This window comes from Acomys russatus, chromosome 1 (genome assembly GCF_903995435.1).
Source record: "Acomys russatus chromosome 1, mAcoRus1.1, whole genome shotgun sequence".
Lineage (NCBI taxonomy): Eukaryota > Metazoa > Chordata > Mammalia > Rodentia > Muridae > Acomys > Acomys russatus.
The window spans coordinates 85,516,711-85,536,070 of NC_067137.1; the positions used below are offsets into that span (position 1 = coordinate 85,516,711).

The 19,360-nt window shown below is 41.9% G+C and overlaps 1 protein-coding gene across 1 annotated transcript in view; it reads right to left on the bottom strand.

Annotated features, from left to right (window-relative positions):
- Ppp2r5e (protein phosphatase 2 regulatory subunit B'epsilon) overlaps window positions 1-19,360 on the bottom strand; it is a 139,351-nt gene that overhangs the window by 81,239 nt on the left and 38,752 nt on the right. The window lies entirely within an intron of this gene.

Sequence of the window (19,360 nt, forward strand, 5' to 3'; positions counted from 1 at the left end):
ATGGCAGCAAGCAAGCATAGCTCTGGAGTAGTAGCTGACAGATCACATGTGGTCCACAAGTTGCAGTCAGAGAGAGGGAATGAGAATGGGCCTGGGGTGGGCTTTTGAACCCTGAAACCCTACCCCCCAAAACAGGCCTCCTCCAACAAGGGCATACTTCCTAATCCTTCCTAAACAACCCAGCTATTGGGAACCAAACATTCAAATATATGAGCCTAAGGGGACCAATCTCATTCAAACCCCCACAGATACCTTATTCACATAATCATAGACTCAATTTAAGGGAGGTCCTTTCAAAGCCAAAATGAGTGCCCTTAGGGTTATGTGTCTTGCGTATATAATATAATAACTTACTAGAAAAGCTCTTGGTAAAATGCATTGGCCTCTGTCAATCTCAGCACTCAGGAAGCAAGAGGCAGGAGGATATCTGTGAGTTCAAAGCCAGCCTGGTCTACAGAGGGAGGTTCAGGCCAACCAGAGCTACATAGTGAGACCCTGTCAATCAATCAATTAACCAATAAGAGCTTAAGAATCAACGGAGGACCAACAGTTAAGTCCCAACTACTCTCAGCAGAACATAAATAAACCACTGAATCCACTGAAAAGGAGTCAAAGAGGGAAAAACCAAATAAAAGTGTTAATGAGTTATACACACACACACACACACACACACACACACACACACACACACACACACACGCCTGCCCTGTAGAATGAAGACGAGTTTGAACAACTTCAGCTCCTTGGCAAATGAGGCCAATGAAGGAAACAGTTCAGGAGAGAGCAAGCACATACAGCAATCCAAGTCTGGACTGTAGAACCTGGTCCCTGCCACTGCTGAAGGCTGCCTCACTGTACTCAGCCAAGAGGAGAAAACACCAATTTCAAAGCAAAGTATGGCAAGAAATAAGGAGAGCAGACAGACAGTCCTTAGTGGGAAGCATGCATGCAGATGTTAACATGCCATCTTTGTAAGTGTCTCAGCAAGTACAGTTAACACTGTTCCAATGCTCCCTTCTGTCAGCATGCTTTACCTGCCTCGGGCATTTCTGTGAGCTAAGCAGAGCCATTGGTACATATTGCAAGCAGAGAAAGAACAATGAAAGATGGAACTGTACTCAATGAGAGAATTAATGTTCAACCCAGTTCCCCAAATTCCTTTTACAAAGCACTTTTTGCCTTGTGTACAGCATGCCATGTGTATCATTTTTAAAAATCAAGTTAGTAAGTTGCAACACCATAGTTTTTAAAATGAAACAGAACAGAAATGAGTACATTCAACACAGGAAGTGTAAACTCTGCTTCACTTCACTCTCATATTGATTACATTTACACTTCTGTATGTGTGTGTGTGTGCACGCATGCATGCGTGTATGCATATGCATGTGTGGGCGTGTGAAAAGTAAAATCAATTATTTGCTAAAAAATATTACAAAATACCACCACAAATTTTCTAGGAGAGCTATTTCCATTTCTGTGTTATTTTGCTTTTGCAAAGCCAAATAAAGATGAAACACATTAACTAAATGATTAAAAATCGTAACAAGTTTCTATCAGACTATTTCTTACTGATTAGGAAATATACAGTCATGGTACCCACAAAGCATAGAGCTGGAAACACCATCTTGAAACTATACACAAACTCACCTGGACTTTGTATTGGGTAGTTCTCTATCATTCTGACAAATACCTGCGCTAGGGCCAGTGTGTGTCTCCATGCCTCAGGTGCCTGCTGCCAAACCTTAGTTCTATGTACATAGTAGAAGGAAGAATCAGCTCCCATAGGTTGTCCTGACTTCCACATTCACACTATAGCATGGCAGAATCCACATACAATCCACATATATGCACACAACATAAGTGGAAATTTTAATTTTAAAAGTTTTTTTTAGAAGTTGGGGTTTAGCTCAGTAGCAACCTACTTGCCCAATAAGTGCAAGATTTTGGGTTTGGTTCTTAGCTTTAAAACAATTTTTTGTTCTGATTACCTGAGATAAACAGAGGAAAAAGGGTTATCTGAGACTACTTGGTCCTTGTGCTCTGGGCTGTGGCAGCAGTTAGTGTACACAGTGGGAGGGCATGGTGGAAGAGATCTATTCTCTTCATAGAAACAAAGAAGAAAGTATGAAAACCTAGTATCATCTCCTAGTGCACACAGCCAGTAACCTAACTCCCTTCCGGTAGACCCTTCCTCCTAAAGGCTCCACCATCCCAGTGTTACCACAGCATGACAACCAAGCCCTCAACATCGAGATATTAAATAATCAACATGAAAAACAAACACACAAAGCCTTTGGGACTACTCCAGATTCAAATAGCTACGCACAGGTACACTTAAAATCATCATGGCACTTGCTGGGAGTCATGGATCGTACCTTTTAATCCCAGCACTCAGCAGTCAGAGGTAGGTGGACCTGAGTTAAGACTGTCTCCAAAAATGAAAAAAACAAATATGCAAATAAAATGGTGCTAGGTGTTGAAGCCAGTGCCTGTACCCAGAAGGCACAAGACCAGCACTGAGCTACTATATCTGCAGCCCATGTAAGCTTTATAGGAACTGTGTTTTCAAAACAAATAATACGAGTAGTTACACCAACTCATACTCTGTGAAGTTCTTTACAGCTCATTTAGAAAGTACAAGCCCACGAACTCCCAAGTGCACTCTGACTTTAAGCTTTTGCTGTATTGAATAGCTTCTGGAAAACACCACCATACTCTCATGAGAAAATAAAAGCATATACTGTCAGTATTGCTATAGAAAGGATGACTTCACAGATGGCTGAATCATTTTGGGGGGCCTCTAGGAGCCCCAACACACACTGGATATTATAGCATTGGGGAGTGAATCTAAGGCCTGGGTTTGCTATGCTCCTTCACGAGCACACTTTGACAATACCTGGTTTGGAATGTATATACACTAAGAATGCACAAGATCTGCCTCCACTTCTCAGCTGCCACTACAGCAGAGGAAATCCCCTCACTTCTCTAGGTCCTGATCATCTCACTGAAGGAGAAAGAACAGCATCTGTGTCCTGTCCATCACTTCCTGGCTTCCTAATATTGAGACTGCACAGACTTGCACTCAAAGCTCTTTGGGAGATTAATTTCTCTTTAAATGAAGCTCCTGGGTATTATAGAGGTGTGGCTCTGCCTGCGGCCCCCAACCTTGCTCATTTGTTCACTCTGCACTTTGCTAAGTGAGCTTGCTGGTCACCCTTCGAACACAGAGACTGAGCACAGTGCTGACTTCCCAGGCTGCTGCAATAAAGCCAAGAACTAGCTGCCCGCTTAACTCAGTCTAGGCAGCAACCAGCATGGTGCGGTCAACACATGTAAAGTATTCCTGACAAATCCACCTAGAAATGATAGCCACAGAGAACAGAAACACCCGAAAAGGTTTCTCTGAACCTACAAATCACATTCACTAGTGAAAAGAAACCGGAAGAGAAAACAAACAAACAAACAAAAAAACCAACAACAACAACATGTACTACAAGAGTAGGTTGAACTTTCCAATTTTATAAGACAAAAATGGTCAGATTTTGGTATTTTCTTTTGTCTCAATTTAGCATGTCTTATTTTGTTAAGGATACTGACTGGAGCTAGCGGTATTAACACTGCCAAAGGACAATGACACTCAAACTGAAAGGCACAGAGGGCACTTTCCACAGGCAAATGTGCCTTGTGTTTTCTTTGGTTATGTAAATATTTATACTCAAAAAACTGAGAACCACAGCAACCGCTGACAAGCCCACTGCCCAGCTCCAGCAATTATCAAGTTGCTGCGTACATAACTTTAAGAAAATTCATCTCTAAAGCACTCATTTCCTTCCCCCATCTGCCAGACATCCTCCTTACCTTTGGGCTGTGAGTCCTCGTTTTTTCAGGTAACCTTTCAAACTCTCCCCTGCCCCACTTTATAAAAGAGAGACACACCAAGAAAGACATATTACTCACTGGCCCAAGCCTCAGCATAGCTCACTTTCTTCCCTCTCTCCCCAAAGTCAGGGCCAACTGACATCCGGGAATGAATGCTAAGAAAATGAATAGCTTACAATTAGAACACCAATTATTTTGCAAGTCTGGTAGTTTCTCTGCTTTCAACAGTATTGAATGTCTGTTGTGGTTAAATCTGAACGAACACACACACACACACACACACACACACACACATACACATACACACACACACACACACACACACACACTTCTTAGCTGGTGGCACTATTCCATAAAGTGCTGGAACTTTTGGGATGTAGCTGACAGAGACCACTAGGACCTTGAGGGGTATAACCCAGCCCCACTTCTGCCCCAAGCTCTCTAGTTTCTGACAAAAGGATATGACCAGATGTAAGCTTTCACTGTCATGCTTTCCCCACCATGATAGGTAATTTAAATTTTTTAAAAAAGGACTAAAAGTGGGAAGAGATGATGCTGAACCCTCTTCTGCCAATAATCAAAAGCCATCCATAAGCTAAAAATTCTTTTTAAGGCAAAGCCCTATTGACATTGCAATAGTAGAAGCAATTCCCAATACTCAATATTTCATCATTATTTATCAAAATCTTTAATGTTGTTTAATCAATTTGAGTTATGTGGTAATGAAGATAAATTTTGTTTACTTCTAGACAGGTTAACATTAGTACCTTGCTGGTTATGGTGGCACACATGCATAGAATATGCTAAAGCAAAGGAGACAGGTGGGTCATGTAATAAGCCTGGACTTCGTGTTTGGGACAGCAAGATCATTGTATAAAGGGTACTTGCTACCAAGCTTGAAGACCTAAGTATGATCCACAGAAACCACACAATTGGAGAAAACCAACTCCCACAACTTGTCCTCTGATTCTCTCTCTCTCTCTCTCTTTCTCTCTTTCCCTCTCTCTCTCTCTCTCTCTCTCTCTCACACTCACACACACACACACACACACACACACACACACACACACACACACACACACCGAAGGGGGGGAGATACACAACACTAAATACAGTAATGCTTTCAAATCTTTTAATTGTTTTTCTTTTATCTTTTTAGATTTACTTTTTATTATTTTATGTGTTTTCCCTGCATGTACATCTGTGCAGATAGTGGACTTCCATGTGGGTGCTGAGAATAGAACTCAGGTCCTTTGCAAGAACAAGTGCACTTTGGCCAGGCAGTGGTGGCACACACCTTTTATCCCAGCACTCCAGAGGCAGAGACAGATGGATCTCTAAGTTTGAAGCAGTCTGGTCTACAGAGTGAATTCTAGGACAGCCAAAGCTACACAGAGAAACCCTGTCTTGAAAACCATAAGAGAAGAAGAAGATGAGGAAGAAGAGGAAGAAGAGAAGGAGGAAGTGCTCTTAACCACTAAGCCAACTCTAGCCCTCTATTTTTATTATATTTAAATATGAAATAGTTAGCAATGAAACTTTACAACATGAAACATATTTAGTCTGATAAATCTTGCAGAGGAAAACAAGTAACTCCATCATAAAAAAGCAAAGAATTTGTTCACTGCCATAGTATGGTAATAGGAAACACATGCTGTCTGTGAATTCAAGTGGGTCCATAATCAAGAATAACGAAACAGCTGAATTATTACATTTCAATATTTATAACAGACAGAAACAACATGCTATGCAACTACTTGACTTGAGTCCTACTGATGTGATAAGCACCAGGGACAAAAGCACCTCTGGGAAGAAAGGGTTATTTCAGCTGGGACCTCACACGTCACAGTCTATCACTGAGGGAAACCAAGGACTGAGGCAGAAACCATGGACGGAGGGGAGGGGTGCTGCTTACTGGCTTGCTTCCCTTGGCTTACTCAGCCTGCTTCTTTATATACCCACTGGAGCACCTGTAGTACCACCCACAGTTGGCTGGGCCCTCCCACATCAATCATTAATTAAGAAAAATCCCACACCCACAGGCTTGTCTATAGGCTAAGCTTCTGGGTGCATTTTCTCAATCTCTGATTCTTCTCAGGTAACTCTAGCTTGTGTCAAGATGACAAAAACAAAACCAGGACATTACCTAAACGTGGTAGAGGGGGAGAAGATGTATTCAACACCAAGGGGAAATAAAAACACCTTGCTATGTAAAATTCTTTCAAGTTTAGATGAGCAAAACTGCTTGAAATTTTGTCATGAAGCCGTATGTGGTCTGAGACTCTACATATGCCACACTCTAAAGCAAGAGCTTTGGGGCGGTGGCTAAGCAATTTAACTGCCTAAGTTTGATTACTGAAGAAAGGGGGATAGCAAGAGTGACATGAAACCCAGCTTGAAAGCAAGGACAACTGAAACAAGTAAACAGAGAGTAGAACTGATGTTGAAAAGGGAGAATTGACAAAAGTACTTAACCACATTACTAAGTACCAAACCAGGACACGAAAGGACCCTACAGAGACCGAGAGAAAACCCTTGATCATCATCCCAGTTTATTCAATGACAACTATGACCTTCCAAGTCCATGGCGCACCCACATCTTCCTCAGCATTTGCTCTGCCTTCCACTGTCAATAGGACCAACAATACAGCACTGAACAAAAGAGATGAAGAGTTCTGCCCTGGTGGGGTTAGACAGCTAAGTATCAAGAGCAACACTGCCCAGAATGCCAAAAGGACACACAGCAGTGAAGAATAGAAAAAGCAGAGTAATGGGGGCGGGGAGGGGGGGGGGGGGCGGGGTGCTGATGCGGACAGGAGCAGGCTCACAACTTGAAACAGTTCAATACCTAATAATGACATTGGTGCAGCAAGTGCTGGATGAGGAGAAAGCTCAGTGGGAATGAAGAGACTCAACTCTATGAGAGGTACTCTCCTAAGTTGACTGCACAAAAGTCAAAGAAGCTGGCCAGAAACCCAAGAGGAAGAAGGCGTTCCAGGCCCTGTCAGGGAACCAAGAGGACCAAAACCATCCAGTGTCCAGTGCATCTAATTCAGGAGGGAGGTTATAGTCAAATGATCTTGGGAACAATAGAAAACCCACAGAGAAGAAGTCAATGGCACATTCTACCAGCTTCTGTGAAAGGTGACTACAGAAGTGCCAGGCTGGGGACAAAGGCCTCCTGGGGGCTCATGCAATAGGAAGAAAAGGACAAGGGCAGAGAAGGGATGGGAAATGGGGAAAGCAGGGCATTCAGGGGGTCTCAACCAGGGGCAAACAGATGGCACTTGGGCCACAAAGGAGAAGATGTTGACTTTCCCTAAAATGGGCAACCCTAAAAGAAGAGAGCCTAGAGAAATTTGGGGCATGCTAAATTTGAAGTGCCCAGCAGTAGCTAGAAATGGAATGTTGAGTTGAAGAAAAGCTAAACCTGGAGATGTAGACTTACGACTCTGTGAAGGGAAGTCAACAGTATCAGGATGCACGGCACTTCCCTCTCACTTGCCTACACTATTCTGGATTACACCAGTTATAAAGAGCACAAGAACCTCTAGTCATTTCCTTAGTAGTCAGAATCTATTCCAAAAATTGGGAAGGTCAGACCAACGGTGTAAATCTAGGCCCAGACTGTTAGGTCTGAATATCCAGGAATGAGCTCAAGCTGGACTATAGTAGGGTTTCTAGAGGTAAAAGGCAGCATTCCTCAGGAACTGATGCCTATTTGCCAGAAGGAGTTATTTCCCTTACCTCTGGCAGAAGGGACATGTACCTATGGCTGCAAAGCAAAGCCCGTGCAGCCTCCAGGCTCCCTCATCCCTATTCACAAGTACTTTTTACTCATAGTCCCCACACCAGTCCTGGCCTTTCCCTCCCCATAGCTCCTTCCTTAAAACCTGTTCTTCTCTCCCTCCCTCTCTCTCTCTCCCTCCACCCCCCTCTCCCCCTTACTCTTTCACTGTGTGCTATTCTCTCTTCACTTGTAGATAGCCCTGTGCGTGTCTAGTCTCCTTTTCTTTCCTCTCTGCTCTGTCTTATGCACAATAAAAGTCTTAACCATAAAATGGAGTGGTCATGTTAGCATTTTCTTTAGTGTGCCCTCTTGCAAACACAGACTATTTGGAATTCCTTCACAATTTTCTCCAACTAGTAAAAGAAACTATGGGAGTAACAATCTTCATTTTTAATAGCCTAATATTTTAATAAGTCATAATAAGCATACACACACTAATGTAAAAGAAATCCAAGCAGCAAAAAAAAGAGCTGCCCACAGCAAACTTGGCAGGTTTGTTCACCTCGCCTCAGAGGTCACACTTGTGGTGTGGTCTGCCTTTAGTTTTACAGCATGCATCTCATGTAGCCTAAGCTGGCCTACAACTCACTATGTAACCCAAGGATAATCCTAAACTTCTGATCCTCTTGCCTCCACTTCCCAAGTGCTGGGATTACAAGCATGTGTGTTACCCCTACCTTGCTTACAGTATTCATTTCTTCTGTAAAATTTTGGCCTAGCTACCCTATGTTTTAGGGGTTTGTTGTTGTTGTTGTTTTTAATATTTAGGTTCTTAATTTTGTTCCTTACACTTCACAAACTGGTCTTTCAGCTTTCAAACATCTTTGTTTTGCTTTGTTTTGTTTCTCAAGACGGGGTTTCTCTTTCTAGCCTTGGCCTCCTAACTCGCCACTGGCCTCAAACTCACAGAGAACCTCTATCTCCCTGAGTGATAGGATTACAGCATGTGCCACCATGCACAGATGCCTCTGCCTCCCAAGCACCTGAGATTATGCCCGACTTAGAAAATTTTAAAATACACATGTGGTTTATGTTTGTGGCTTCATCATATTCTTTCTGTGAAGTACTGAAGTAAGATAATTAAGAAAACAAAGTAGAAAAAGACAGACACAAAATCAAGAGGGGAAACTTCCAATCTAGACCTGCAAGAAACCAGAAACTTTCTGCTTTTCGATTGTAAGCTCAGTCACTCTCTGTTGCTCTGTGGCAGGACTTACAGAACTCACCATACCACTGTAGTCCATATTAACAGTGCACTGAATGTTTACATTTCGTGCAGGCTTTACATGATAACCCAAACCAAAGAATAGGGTGTCTTGGTTTCTAATGGGGAACTAATTTCATGAGAAGCTGCCCCAAGCAGCATTCCTTCCAGTTGAGAACTTTCCAGTTGAGAAGTGTTTCTTTTACATGGTGACTGAAGACATGTGGCTGAATGTAAGACGCCCTGTAGAAGTGTCCACTAAACAAGCAGTATCTCATGCTGTTACAGCTGCAGCCTCTTGTGAAGGCTTTTTAAAAAGTCAAAACAGGTTTAAATTAATCCAGTGGAAAGAGTCTCAATTTTTTTGTTTGTGTGTTTGGGTTTTGGTTTTGGTTTTGGTTTTGGTTTTGGTTTTGGTTTATTGTTCTAGGCTGGCCTCAAAGTCACAGAGATCAACCTGCCTCTGCCTCTGCCTCTGCCTCTGGAGGACTGAGGTTAATAGTCTCAAATTTCAAAAGGATCTAATGACTCAAACCCTTCTGTGGACTCCCCAAGCCTCTTCCTGGGAATGTAATCAGGATAGTCATGGCAGCTGGGCTTCACTCAGCTAGCCCAGGCCAACTGCAAACAGGAAAAGCAGAATAAGACTAGCTATGTAGGCTCCCTGGATCACTAAGCACTTTGTTTTGTTTGTAGAGTATTTTATTTTGTTTTAGATTAGTTTAAAGGGTGGGGTTAAATGTTTGTTTTATTTCTGCAATTGCGCAGAAAGGTAGTTAGTTATTGGCTAAGTAATGACAGCTTATTCTTCCAGCCTAGAAATTACCAGAAGCCTTACCAAAACCCAAAAGTCCTCAGGGTTTTTTTCTATAGCCTCAGAGAAATATCTTAAAGTTCATTCTATCAAACTCTACCTAACCTGGCCTTATGTGAGAACCAAAACCAGCTGGGAATAGCACCTGTCTCAGAAGTAGCCAAGGGCAGTCAACTGCTGTGATACGGTCCAGTCCCTGACATAGTAAAATGAGGTAGACTGTGTTCAAGTAAAAGTGGCAGATGGCTCTACTGCAGAGTACCCTAACTCCTTCTTTCGATCACTATAACCAACACCAGAGATCACTTATAAAGGAAAAAAAAAAAAGTAATTTTGCCTCCAAGTTTTACGTTTCATCCCATAATCCACTGGCCATACTGCTCCAGGATGCATGAAGAGGCAACATGCCAAAATGCACAGGGCAGCAAAAGCACTCACCTTGTAGCCCGGAAGCAAAAATGGAAGAAAGAAAGAGGATGGGACCCCACAATCTGTTTAAAACACACACCCCAATGACCCAAAGACTCCTTGTTAGGCTCCACCATTTTTAAACTTCCACCTACCTCCCAGTTTCACTGTTCTGTGAAAAAAGCCTTTAACACATAGATCTTTGAGACATGTTAGGGTCCAAACTACAGCTCTAGGCTTCTGAACTTCAGGCACTTGTGATAATCTCAATCTTATCATTCTAAATGGTAGGGGGCTGCTCTGGCCTGTCTACTACTAGATGCCAACAGCAATCCCCAAAATGCTCTCCTACAAGGTATCAAAACCACGATAGTCTCTAGACTTCGACAAATTTTCTTTACAAGTAAAAGCATCGCTTCCAGCTCTACCAGAAAGATGGCTTACAACCAGGCCTGTTATCTTGAATTTGATCCCTGGGACCCATAAGGTAGAAGTGACACAGCAGAAGCAAAGATCCATTCATATATAACTATTTGGGGCTGGAGAGATGGCTTAGCGGTTAAGAGCACTGACTGCTCTTCCAGAGGATATGGGCTCAATTCCCAACACCCACATGGCAGCTCACAACTGTCAATAATTCCATTTCTACACAACCTGACACCCTCACACAGACATGCATGCAGGCAAAACACCAATGCACATAAAATACAAATAAATATATTTTTTAATGTAACTATTTAGGGCTAGAGAGATGGCTCAGCGGTTTAAGAGCACTGGCTGCTCTTCCAGAGGTCCTGAGTTCAATTCCCAGCAACCACATGGTGGCTCACAACCATCTTTAATAGAATCTGAATAAAATAAATAAACAAATCTTTAAAAGAAAAAAATTTTTTAAATACAACTATTTCCTTCTGGTCAAGAGAATGAGATCTCTGGCCTGAGTAAAGGCTCCAGTTAGGCAGGTTAGTGAACTGGCTAAGGAACCACCCCTTAGATACTATGTTTACCTTTAGTCATGCTAAGATAAAGGTGAAATAATTATCCCCTTAATGGAATGATGTACTTTTCCTTCCCAGAATGCCCCAGCCCTTAGCACAACTGTGCAGCTTAAGTTTGCCTACTTTTCTGACTCACTCAGAAGCATGGTGTTTCCTTTTTTTTCTATCTCTCTTCAAGCATGCTTTCTCTGGTACTAAGGAATCCCTTATTCTTTCTCTAAAGCTCCCTGCCCTCTAATGCGGTTGCCTGTCTGCCATATGGCTGGCTGACCTCCATACCAACTTAACTTAAAAAAGCATTCTCCCCCACCCCCAATCTTGTTCCCATCCTCCTCCAGTCAGCTGCTGAGATTTACAGCCTGCCCGCCCTGGGGTTTTCCTTTGAACGCTAATAAATTTGTCCTCAAGCTTGAGGACAAATATGAGTCCATTCTTAAATTCTTATTAATGACACTAAAAACAACATGAAGGGTTCCTTATTTCCCCAGCATCATTTGACAACCAAAAAAGTACCCCCAAAATTTTCCAGTAACAGAGAAAACTGACTCCCAGAGGTTTCCCTTTGACTTATACAGGCAAAGACATACATAATTTGGACGTTTTGCTTGCATGTTTGTCTGTGCACCACAGGTGTCTGTGGAAGGCAGAAGAGGTCCTTCTATTCCCTGTAACTGGAGTTACAGAGAGTTGTGAGCTGCCATTTGGGTGCTAGAAATTGAACCAAGAGCCTCTAGAAGAGCAGTCAGAGCTCTTAACCACTGAATCATCTCTCTGGCCACCAATTTTTTTAATTAAAAAATCAAAGTTTTAGGGGTAGATGAGATGGCTCAGCAGGAAAAGGCACCCGCCACCAAGACTGACCAACTGAATTCAATCCTAGGACCCACAAGGTGGAAGGACAGGATCGATTTCCATAAATTGTCCTCTGACCTCCACATGTGCCACAGATAAATGAACTTTATTTAAAAAAAAAAAAAAAAAAAAAAAAAAAAAAAAAAAAAAAAACCTTGCCAATTGTGGTGGCACATGCCTGTAATCCTAGCACTCAGAGAGGCAAAGGCAGGCAGATCCCTGTGAGTTTGAGGCCAGCCTAGTTTATAAAGTGAGTCCAGGACCGTGAAGGCTACACAGATCCCCCAGGGCATGGGGCATACATATGGGAGACAGAGGCAGGTGAAGATCTCTATGAGTTCCAGGCCAGTGTGAGCTATATAACTAGACTCTCAGCCAAAGTATATAAGGCCATCACAAAAGGCAAAACAAACCAACCAACCAAAAAGCGCCTGATAACAGGTGCTTTATCAGCAGCCAATCAAAAGCAGGCTGACTGTGCCAAAGGAGTAAACTGCATCCAAGTAGGTCATCCTATACTCAAGATAAAGTATTTCTCACAAAACATGTGATATTACAGAACATAAGAGACGCATGCCAGGCAAGCTCCAAATGGCTTGGGGTTCTTCACATGCAATGAAAGTGGTACTACCTGCCTCGGCCACTCATTCGGCCTAAAATATTCTTCAAATCTGATTAACCAATAATGACACTCAATTATTCAGAAGACATAAGATAAAGGTTATCTTCTTGAAAATGTGGTTTTTGGGTTAGAGATGTAGCTCGGTTGGAATAGTACTTGGCTGGCATGAAGACAGCTCGTTCCATCTCAGCACTGCATAAGCCAGGTGTGTTAGCACATGCCTGTAATCCCAGCTCTTAGGAGACAGGAAGGCATCCTCACTCACTTGCACAGCAAGGTCCAGGCCCACAATACATGAAGCCTTATAAAATATAATTGTGTGCGTGCACGTGCAAGCTTGTAAGCATGTGAGTGCACACCTGTCACCTAGCACTGAGGAGTCAGAAGCAGGACTGCTGCCAGTTTGAGGCCAGGTAACCTAGTCTACATAGAAAGTTGCACACAAGATTTATTTAAGGAAAAAATGACCATCACGATATCTCAGGCAAAGGTACTTGTTACTTAATCCTGGTAACCAGAACCCACAAAAAGCAGGAGAGAAATGACTCCACAAAGCTCTCATCTGACCTCCAGGTACACATGTGGCACATATGCCCACACATACACTCTGGCAATAGTCATAAATATCTGCACACAACAGTAATAACTGCTTCTTAAAGATTTTTTTTCATAACAAAAATTAGATGCCACTTCTGAACTTTCAATCTGAAAACTTGAACAGGCTGGAGAGATCAGGTGAAAACATGCTCAGCCACCCCTGAGAACAACTGAACAATGGAAACACTCCCTGGTATTTGTATTTGTCAGCATCCATGCACGTACACATGCACATGCCTGATTACTTTTCTAAAAAGTACCCTACAACTTTTTCACCTATGCACACACTGAATGAAATATACACTAAACAGTTCCTCCCAATGTTCTTTACAGCAGAAACAAATTAGAAATAACCAAATGACTTTCAGTAAGTTACTATATGTTCATACACTGAAAAACCATAGAGTCACTTTAAAAGAAAAAGAAAAAAACACCTTTAAGTGGAGTTAAAAATATCCCCTAGGTGTACTTATAATGAATATACAAATATCTTATTTTTATAACATATAAATATGTATAAACACATATAGAGACAAAGAAAAATCCTAAAATGAGCACTAATTGTTGTTGTTTTGACAAACATATTAAAGCCATTTGTGTTTCCTAAGATCCAAACTTTATTTTTCTTTAAAGATTTATTTATTATGTATATAGTTGTTTTGCCTGCATGTACACCTGCATACCAGAAGAGGGCACCAGATCTCACTATAGATGGTTGTGAGCCACCATGTGGTTTCTGAGAATTGAACTCAGGACCTTTGGACGAGCAGCCAGTGCTCTTAACCTCTGAGCCTTCTCTCTAGCCCCCTAAGATCCAAACTTTAAACTTCAAACCATCTTCCTTGTTCAATTTGTCTCAAACTTTCATTGGTTGTTATGTCAAGCATTGTAAATTATTATACGCTATATAGGGCGACATCACTAATTATCAACCATCAATATGGTAGTGGGCCACTTAAGGTCTAACTAAATACATCAAATCAACATCCAAGAATCAAGAACCCTTCCTAGACACTCTTGAACTTTACCCAACCATCAGCTCAGAATACAGACAGAGCCTAGGCCTACGGAGGCCCAGCTGGGCTGCATAGCTGGTCGGGGGCTGCCTGGGCTGCCTGGGCTGCCTGGGCTGCCTGACAATCAGGGTTCACAACATGGAGCCTAGGGCACGGAATACAGATCTGTGGTCGAGAGCTGGCACAGCGTGGCTTGACCCTCTAGAGTCAATCTCCAGTTGTGTGAGGAGGGGGAGGAGCTTAAATTAGTCAACTGGTTATATATAATAAATATTTAATAAATAATTTATACTTTAAAGTAATAGAATCTTTGCAATATGAACTTAGATTTACATGATTCCTTTTTTTTTAATTTATTGATCAAAAGGATCAAAACTGATTGATATGTCTTTTCTATTCCTACTTAAATCTTGAAAGAATAAAAGCCAAATGTCCAGAAGATTGACAAACCTGACAATTAATGAAATTTAAATCTCAAGTCTAGACCTGAAATAACTGTTCTACGAAGGCACACGGTGAAAACATGGTATTTCAGGGGGGTTTTCTGGTTTTAAAACACACAGGCTGACACACTTCAAAACAAAATGTCAAGTACTCACCATAATAGCTGCAGCCTTTAAACTGCCCAGCACCCCCTCCCTAGCCCCAACACTAGCCAGTTTAACTGCTTCTAAATGGAACATTCTAAACTGCTAAAAATAAACTTATCGCTATTCCCTCCCGCTTGTTTTGCCATTTTTTCCATGACATTTTGACCTTTATTCAGGCTGCTATCATCACAAACACACTGTGCCCATCTGACACCATCTCAAGGCATTTCCTAGAGATGCATAAATGTGAAAGTCTTCCTTTTCCATTGAAAAAGTGAGGCAAGGGGACTGTGATTACCTCAGCCACTTAGAGCCCTGGGTCCAGGTGGCTCCAAGAGCCTTTATAAAACCAAAGCACTACAGGACTCTCTTCCAGGACTCAGAGCACTGTTTCTGGAGCAGGCACACCCCCACCCACAAGAACCTAACAAGTACACTTAGTGGCACACACCAGAAACCTCAGCATTTGGGAAGTAAAGGCAGGAGATCAGAAGTTCAAGGCCAGGCTGGACTACAGGAAATTTTGTCTCCATAAAACAAACAAACAAACAAAAAACCATTTTCCTTCTGAGACTGGCTTAATTAAACCCTGATGTTATACATACATTTATGCAGGTATATAGGACACACGAGTAAAAACTCTCTAAGGGTTTGATGGAGGCTAACGGGATGGGGAAGGGGAAGAGGGAGGCACGGAATGTGTCCACATATATTACATGCACCTATGGAAATTTCCTTCGGACCCAGGGCTCATGCCAACTTTAAAATTAAAAAAGAAAAACCAGAACTAAAGAATATAACGAATCTGCTCAGTGTACCAGGAAGCCTGTAACTGTGAACCAATGCAAGCTGTCAAAGGACACACTACTTAGATGGCCAAAACAACTCAGGTTGTTTTCTCTAGTATCTCATTTCTCCAGTACTCAGTATTTCCTGTCATAAATACTAACAAATGTCATCTTCCTACTTAGTTAGGAGATAATATATTCGTTGTTTGGTAAATTGTTGGCAACCACTGACTCTGCCAACTCAGTAAGCAAAACTGATCACCCTATCAGAAACATATCTACAATCTTTTTTTTTGTTGTTTTTAGATTTATTTATTAAGTGTACAGTGTTTTGCCTGCATGTATGCCTGCAAGCCAGAGGGACCAGATCTCATTATAGATGGTTGTGAGCCACCATGTAGTTGCTGAGAATTGAACTCAGGACTTCTTGAAGAGCAGGCAGTGCTCTTAACCTCTGAGCCAACCTATGAGCCATCTCTCTAGCCCCCTACACTCTTTCTGACCACATTTTTAAGTAGCATCAAAGAACTTGTGGTGGTTTGAATGAGACGAACCCCAAACACACAAAGTCTTGGGTATTTGAAAACTTGATTGATGGCTGCTTGGGAAGGATTAGGAGATGTGACCTTGGTGGAGGAGTGTGTCACTGGGGGTGGGCTTAAGGTTTCAAAAGCCCTTCTGTCCCCAGCAAGTTCTCTAGGCTTCTTTTTTATGGCATGGGATGTGAGCTTTCAGCTGCTCCAGTGCCACACTTGCAACCACACACACACACACGCCCCCCACGATAATGATGGATTCTTAGCCCACTGGAACTGTAAGGCCCAAATAAACTGTAAAGGCCTCTATAAGTTGCCTTGGATGCCGAGTGGTGGTGGCACACATCTTTAATCTCAGCACTCAGGAGGCAGAGGCAGGCAGATCTCTGTGAGTTCGAGGCCAGCCTGGTCTACAAAGTGAGTCCAGGACAGCCACGGCTACACAGAGAAACCTTGTCTCAGGGGGAAAAAAAAAGTTGCCTTGGTCATTGTGCTTTATCACCGCAACAGTAAGTAACTAATACGGGACACAGGGTTCCCCCCCCCCCCCCGTCATTGTTTTGTCTTAACTCTTCTACAACAGGTTACATTCTGTGAAAAAGCTAAGGTCATTAAGTTCTCTAAATGCTGCTTACAACAGAACTACCACATGCATTCACACACGTAAACAAAGGTATGAGACAAGGTGGCCCTTGATTGTTTCACGGATTTCTTGCCAGGTTTTTAGAAAAGGGTGTTTCTTAAACTTTCCAAATGTGAACCTTGAGAAGATTTTAGGAGACCCTTAGATCCTTACATAATAATTGTATGGTAAATATAATTTTATAAATGGCAAGTGTTTTATAAACATAGATGTTTTTAAATAAATCTTTATTAGCTGCAAGTCCCTATATACATTTAAAGAATGCTATACTTCACACCAAATATCTCTCATTTATTTAGTCTATAATTTAAGGGTATGTTTCGGGTAGATGTTAGACCCTTATAAAAATTTTCTACATCTCTCCAGCTTTTGTGGCCCATAATTGATTACAATGTCACAATCCTCTTATTTTGTCACAAAAAAAATCATTTATATACAGACATTTATTTTATAGGCAATTTGGCATAGGGAGGATGGGCTGGATCTCGTGTAACCCTGACTGGTATGTAGAGAATAACCTTGACCTCTGACCTGTTAGACCTGTCTACATCTCCCAAGTGTTGGCATTACAGCTGTGTGCCACCATAACCCTTTTATAGGTGATTTTACAGAGATGGAACCGCTCATTTAAAAGAGCCTCAGGCTCTTACTCTCAGTGTCTCTTGGTTAGGGTCTCTCGGTCTCTCTCAGGGTGTCTCTCTGTCTCTGTCCCCCTCCCTCCCCTCCCGCAGAACACAGAATTGCTAAGATTTTGAAGGTACCAAGAGTAAAGTCACCTGAAAAAAAGACTACATAAGATGGCAGGAAAGTAAAAACATACCTCAGTAGGTAACCTGAAGGGCTATGGAATCAGCAGTTGGAAAAGGTACAGCAAACCTTTAGGCAGCTATTCCACGGCCCTCCTAGTGGTGCAGAGAATTAACGAGGAGGAGGAGGACAAGGACGACAGGGCGGGGGGGAGGGGGGAGTAGTGTCTGTCTGTCTGTCTGTCTGTCTGTCTGTCTGTCTAGACCTGGGGACAGCAATTACAATCGATCTTACACATTGTAGGCAGGTACTCTACCACTATAGTGGCTGTATCCCCATTACCACCACCCTTTTGAGACAGGGTCTCATTAAATTCCACAAGCTGGCCTAAACTCACTCTAGCTCACGCAAGCCTCCCAAAATAGCTGGGATTCTAGGCATATGCCACTCAGCTGCGTTCTCGTCACCATGAGAAAATGAACCAAGCAGCTCTCCCTCTGGATGAGCTCCACAGGTATTCTAAGCCAACTGCCTCCAGTTACAGATGTGGGAACCGTGACCCAGAAAGAGTAAACACCATTTATACTTGTTCATCAAAGGAAGCCCAACAGAGTTGTGTTAAGTCCTGGTCTCAGATTTCTAGTCCCAAGCTCAGTGGCTCAAGTTTTCTGTCTGGCATGCTACAATCCCTCTCACGTGTTTTAATCTAGATGTAATTAGTGTTTATGTTGAACTTTATTTTTTAAATGCATTGTTATTTTCAATGGTTTCTTTGAAGTCCCCATTAATCACTCAAACGAAACTTTGGCCATTTTGAAGGTGATGATCATAGAAATATTTTGGACACCACGAATTTTTCTTAAAGAACATAAGACATCTTTGATCTTGGAAAAAAGTCTAAAAGGAAAAATATGTTTCATTTTGTTTTGTTTGAAATTACTCTGAAAAGCAACTTTTGAGAAAACAAACTCATTTTAATGAAAATAAAGCATGGCTTTCAAAAACAAATGCCCTAGATTTACTTTGACTTAAACGAAATCAGATGAGCGCATCATCTCTCACACAAATAAATACACTGAGGTGCCAAATGAGGACACATAATTATACTGCCAAAATGCTGCAGCTTTTCTCTCTAGCTTAAGTCACTGTGACAGAACAGAGTTCTATTATGACTAAAATCTAAACTCAGGATTTAAGAGTACAGTAGAACTGGTCTGAATAATTGTTATATATGTACTTGAAGGTTAACTGGCAAAAACACAGAATAAACAGCAACATGGAAGATCAGCAAATGAATCAATCGATTAGAGGTGGCCGATCCTAGCCTAACAGGAGCAAGAATTAGAGTGCCTTCATTAAGGCCAGCGCAACCCTGACCAGAGCTCACTGTGTTTACTCACTATCTGCCACACACACTGCTCTCATCTTAGAAGCAAAGACAAGTTAAATTACAAATGCATAGTGGACACTTGGAAGAGGTGGTAAATCTAGTCACAGGTTTACAAGCCATATAAAGGCTGGTAAATGGACTCTCCTCTCCTCTCCCCTCCCCTCCCCTGCCCTGCCCCTTTCTCTCCTCTCTGTACAACACCAGGGCCTTATACAATTATGAAAATGCCTACCATTAAGGCAAGGCAACAATTTCATTTTAAGGTTATAAAAAAAAAATTCCAAATTTGGAACATGATGATCGTTAAACGCTCTGAACATTCAAGAAGAACTAAAGAACTGTATACTTTAAATGAGTAATATATATGGTATATGAGCAATATCCTGATTAAATAAGGTAGTAATAATAAAAATAATGATGGGAGCTGTGGATATAGCTTATTGGCAGAGGCTTGTCTAACATGTACAAGGCTCTGGAGTTGACACC